Consider the following 6,000-nt stretch of genomic DNA (forward strand, 5'->3'; position numbering starts at 1 on the left):
GTGGATGAGCCGTGCTAGAGGAGATACAGAATTAGAGCCTTTTGATCCAGAGATTGAGAATACTTTTCGACGCAGACGTAGAGCACAAAGGGAGCAATCCTCATACTCTGACGTAGAAGACGAATTCAAACCAGAGGACAAGGTTGAAACAGCAGGGATGAAAGCAATGGACAACGAGGAGGATGATCGCATTGCCTATGATCTTACTAGACAAACTACTGGAAGTTATGGTTCTAGCATCACTCGTCCTACTGTGGAAGCAAACAATTTTGAGTTAAAGCCATCCATCATTCAAATGATACAATATCAAGTGAGATTTGGAGGATCGCAGACTAAGGATCCTAATGCACATTTGGAGGGATTTTATCTATCTGTGACACAATCAAATTTAATGGAGTGAGCACTGATGCCATAAGATTGAGACTATTCCCTTTCTCTTTGCATGATGAAGCTGCCGAATGACTTAGAGATATAGTAGCTGGCTCTATTACTACATGGAATGTTTTGGTGGAAATATTCATGAATCAATATTTTCCGCCCACCAAGCTAGCACAACTGCGTATGGATATTTCATCTTTTCGCCAGAAGGATGAGGTGACACTATATACAGCTTGGGGAAGATTTAGAAAGATGTTGAGGAGGTGTTCTCAACATGGTTTCTCTTTATCTAAGCAAGTTCAGATTTTCTATAACGGAGTTGATCCTTCCGTGCGCTCCATGCTAGATCCGGCAGCCAATTGTAGCTTATACAGGAAGACTCCACGAGTTTCACTGGAAATATAATTTCAAATATGGATGAAAATAGTGCGGATTGGCCAGACATTAAATGAGAAAAGAAGGCTGGAGTCCTTGAAATGGACGTGTTGAATGCACTTACTGCTAAAAAAGATGGGTCGGCCCATAAATTCTCTCAGCTGCAACCGAATCAAGCAAATCAAGTACAAGGAATAGTTATCGAGGAACAACCCAATTTTGATGAGGAATCAGTGAATTTCGTGGGGAATCAATGGAGACAACAATCAAATCCATACAGTTCCACGTATAATTCAGGATGGAGGAATCACCCTAATTTATCTTGGAAGAATACTGAGAATTCCATTAATCCAACACATATTTCTCATCTGTCCATTCCTCAACAAGTGAGACAACAAGGATTATTGGTACCTGCAGCACTCCAGGATTCAAGCAAGAAGATCAAAGGCCAATTTATGAGGATTTTGTGATGAAACATGTTGCGGGGATGGAAACGAGGCTGCAAAATGATGATGTTAAATTGCGAAGGTTGGAAGCTCAAATGGGTCAAATATCCAATCTGTTAGCAAATCGACCCCTTGGAACACTACCAAGTGATACTAAGAAAAATCCGAAAGGAGTGAATGCAGTGAGTACAGTGATCAAGGTCGAGGAAGAAGAACCAAAGGAGGTAGAATTCTACAGATGTGGAGGAAAAGAATGATGGAGGAATGAAATAAAAAAATGCAAGATTCTAAGGAACAGAACACTCACACCACCACTACACGGAAGACGAGTAAGAAAGGTAAGGAGATTGATTCTAATGATAATACTGATATTAATACACTTCCTTTTCCTCAAAGAGCAAGTAAGCTATAGTTGGATCAACAATTTTCAAAATTTCTTGAAGTTTTTAAGAAATTGCACATAAATATTTCTTTTGCAGAGTTTTTGGCTCAAATGCCTTCTTATGTTAAATTCTTGAAAGATATTTGACTAAAAAGAGGAAACTTGTTGATTTCAAAACTGTTAAGCTTTCTGAAGAATGTTCAGCTATTTTGCAAAATAAATTACCTTCAAAGCTTAAGGATCCTGGTAGTTTCTCCATTCCGTGCACGATAAGAAATTCTAATTTTAACAAGGCATTGTGTCAGAACCCGGATTTTTCGAAGCAAATCACCTCAAAAAGCTCGGAAAGTAGCTCAAAAAGAAACCGAGGCAATGCAAAACCTTGATAATTGAGGGTACGTCGCTCGGAAGAGGAAACCCTCAGCTCACAAGCTAAAACCCTCAGCTCAAGGAAGCTCCAAGATTCTTGGAAAAGAAACTCTCAACTCAAAAGCTAAAACCCTCAGCTCAAGGAAGTTCATTCATTCTTGGGGAGAAAACCCCTAGCTTATGAGCTCGATCTTCCAGCTCAAAGAAGCTCAACCATGCTTGTCATAAATAGGACAAAAAGAGAGCTAAAGGAGGAGTTAAAGGTTTGGACAAAGTTAGTATGCATGAGATGACCATTGAGATAACCAATGAAGGAGCTAAGGGAGGAGCTAAGAGGCTAGGACAAATTTATGATGCAGGAAATGACCTTTGGTGCTTGAGATGCTTTGATCACAATTATGGTTTCATTGGATCCCAAGATTTCGGCCAAGGCTAGTGGAAGGGTCTCAAATTCCTCTATAAATACTACACCATGGATGAAAGAAAAGGCACTCAAAAATTCAGCAAGAAAATCGGCTCCTTTCCCCTCCAAAACCACCTCTCGGCTGTCGCTTACAAGAAGAAATGAGGAATTGTTCCGGCTTTTCAACGCTGTGATTTGCTGTCCACATTGTTGTGAAGATCCTCTCCAGGTTCGGTCATGACTTGGCCGCAATTCAACAAGTTTCGTTCGCTCAAGTTCTGCACATTTCGAACCGTAACTTCGAGAGTACGGTAAGTGGGTTTTTGATATGTATATTCGTTTGTATTTTTAAATCTTGAATATATTAGTTATGACATGCATGAATGTGTGTCCTCATTTTCGAAAACAGCATGATGTCCATCTTTTAAAATTTCGATCGATTACGTGTTTTCTTCTATGCTTCGAAATTCTTTGATTCCGCTGAATCCGTTGAAACTCTTATATCTGAAAATTCTGATAAGTTATGTCCGATAAATCTGAATTCTGTGATGCACTGTTACAACTCGATTTGAAATGGGACGAGAATTGTGATTCTGTCTGGCCCCCAATGGTGGGTATAAAACCATTTTCGTTTGGCCCCCAATGGTGGGTATAAAACCATTTCTGTCTGGCCCCCACCGGTGGGTATAAAACCGAGTTCTGGCCTCACCCCTTAGAGGACTAACATATTGGGGACAATTTGACCATGGAAATGAGATGAGTAACAGTGTTCTGTTTGTTCCGATCTGTTCTGTTCTGAATTGTTCTGATCTGTTTCTGAACTTCTCTGAATCATCTGATAACCTCTGTCTCATATTTGTTTCGTTTCTATTATGATGAGTTAAAAATAATAAGATTTGAAAGTTTGTTAAAGAATTGTTTTAAAGATTAAGTTCTATATGTATCATTGGAAATCGATCGACCCCCACTTGCTGAGTATTTCCCAAAACACTCAACCCTTACAAATTTCAGATAAAAACGAGGAGCAACTAAATGAGGAAGAGCAAGATGCTTTTTGGGGATGGTGAATCAAGGATCGAGATCAAGATTCAAGAATTTTATTTTTTTTCTTTGTTTTGTTCCGCATTTGCAACTCTGATTTATTTTATTCTATTGTCAATGTAAAGACAATGTTTTTATTATGAAAAAGACTGGTTTTTCGCATTTCGATACGAGGCTTAATTGTTTTCAAGAAATTGTTAAACAATACCGGATGTCACCGACGCTTCGGACACGGGGCGTGACATTTAAGTGGTATCAGAGCCGCCAAGTTCATAATCCCGCTGGGATTTTGACAGATAAAATTTGAAGAAGTCAAATTTTGGCAAAAGCCTAGTACATTCTGAAACAAAACTCTCATTTTTTCCAAAATTCTTTGAGAAATTCGAATTCCATTTTCTTCAATCGTTCTGAAAACTCCTAGTATCGAAAATCCCACGACAACTTTGTTTATGCATTTCTATCCTTTTTTCAATTCTGAAATTTTACCTAAACGGATGCCTTAATGTCATTACCTTAGGTAAATAAGAGATTTATGAGATATTGGTGGACATCGAGGAAAGTGTAGCATGCGTAATAGGTTCTGACTCTTCTTATAGTAAAAAGAAAAATAGGGGAAAGATTTGTGGAGAAAGACATCCAACGAAAATTGTTTGTATTAAAGCATGTTAGGCTCATAGTTTTGATTAAAGACAGATTTAGTAAAAGAAGAATTGTTTGAGGAATTAGTTTCTTCCGTACAAGGTTGAAAGAAATTTTAACTAGGTTATTGGGACTTAAGTCAATAGGCTGATAAGTAGTTATGTTTTAAGATTCTATATTGGTTTTAAGTTTTGAGATATTAATCGTGATAATTTTAAGATAGAATAAAATAAGTATGGATACGCATATATTCAGTGCCGATTTTATTTAGTGTACTATGGTAAATTTCAATGTCATTCTGAGAATTGGTTGGTTGGAAAAGAATCATGCAATGGTAGATGGTCGGGGTAAGAATGCCAAACTCCAATCCAAGAATAAATCATATTTTATGGCAAGGATAAGGAACATAAATCTTTCCTTTCTGCTTCTCAGATCTAGAAAGGCATGGAGTGTGGCGAAGAAGTCTAACTAGCAATAATAAGAGAAGAAAAAGAAGGAATTAAGCTCAAGATATAAAATATTCCTGTGGTAGCGAGCTTCGGAAATGTTACTTTGAATTATCTCAGACTGTGAAGTAGAATTCAAAAGTAACTTGATAGCTCGTGCTACACTAAAATCTAATGAACCCTAGCAAATGGCTTCAGTTGAACTCAAGAAGCTAAAAGATCAATTCCAAGATTTGTTAGTCAAAAAACAAATCAGACTAAGTGCCTCTCCTTGGGGAGCTTCAGTCTTATTGACACAAAAGAATGGTGAAAGCACAAGATAGTGTGTCGATCTATAAAGAACTCAATAGGATCAAGAACAAATGTCATCTTTCAAGAATAGATGACCTATTCTATCAGTTAAAAGGAGCTAAGATCTTTTCGAAGCTCTATCTAAGGTCAGACTACCACAATTGAAGGCCAAGACAGAGAATATTCCTAAAACAGCCTTAAAACAAAAGGGTATGGACACTATGAGTTCACGATAATACCTTTTTGCCTGACCAATGCTCCAGCAACATTGATAGAACTTATGAACAGAGTGTTCAAGAAAATTCCTCGACAAGTTTGTGGTAGCATTTATTGATGACATTCATGCATATTCAACAAGTGAGTAAGACCGCAAGGAAGATCTTCGTCTTGCTCTACCGATGCTCAGAGGAAAATAACTAAATAATAAATTTAAGAAATGTGAATTTTGATTAAAAATTGTCACATTCTTCGGTCATATAATCTCTTAAATGGGCATATCAGTGGATCACCAATAAGGTGGAGGCAATCATAGACTGGCCTTGATCGAATACTGGAAAAGAAATTTGAAGTTTTTGGGATTAGTTGGATATTAAGAATATGTGTTGATGGATTTTCTTCCGCTCACCAAGCTTACTCTGAAGAATGTGAGAAGAGTTTATAGATCATGAAAAAGAAACTCGTTTCTATGCTAGTATTAGTACTTCCCGAAGAAGGCAAGAATTTCACAATTTACAATGATGCATCAAAAGAAGATTGTGATGTGTTCTCATTCAAGAGGGCAAGTAATTGCCTATGCATCGATGAAATTAAAACCATGTGAGAAAAATTATCCAACACATGATAGTGAATTAGCCACAATTATATTTGAGCCAAAGATCCAGAGAATTAATTTCTTTGGTGTCAAATGTGTGAAATTTATCGATCATCAAAGCCTCAAATACTGTTCACACAAAAGGAATTAAACATGAGGCAAAGACGGTGGATCGAACTATTGAAGATATTTTAGGGTGTGTGCCATGGACCTCGGAGGAATTAAATAAACACCCCCATTTGATTGAATTTGCCGATAACAATAATTATCATGGAAGTATTGAAATAAGAGAGAAAGCTATCATGGTACTTGAACTGTTGATAAAGTAGCTATTATCAAGGAAAAACGCAAGGCAGCACATGATCGATAAAAGAGCTGGACTGATTTAAAGTGAAAACCGTTGGAGTTTGAAATCGGTG

This window comes from Primulina tabacum, chromosome 10, assembly GCF_025594145.1.
Source record: "Primulina tabacum isolate GXHZ01 chromosome 10, ASM2559414v2, whole genome shotgun sequence".
Lineage (NCBI taxonomy): Eukaryota > Viridiplantae > Streptophyta > Magnoliopsida > Lamiales > Gesneriaceae > Primulina > Primulina tabacum.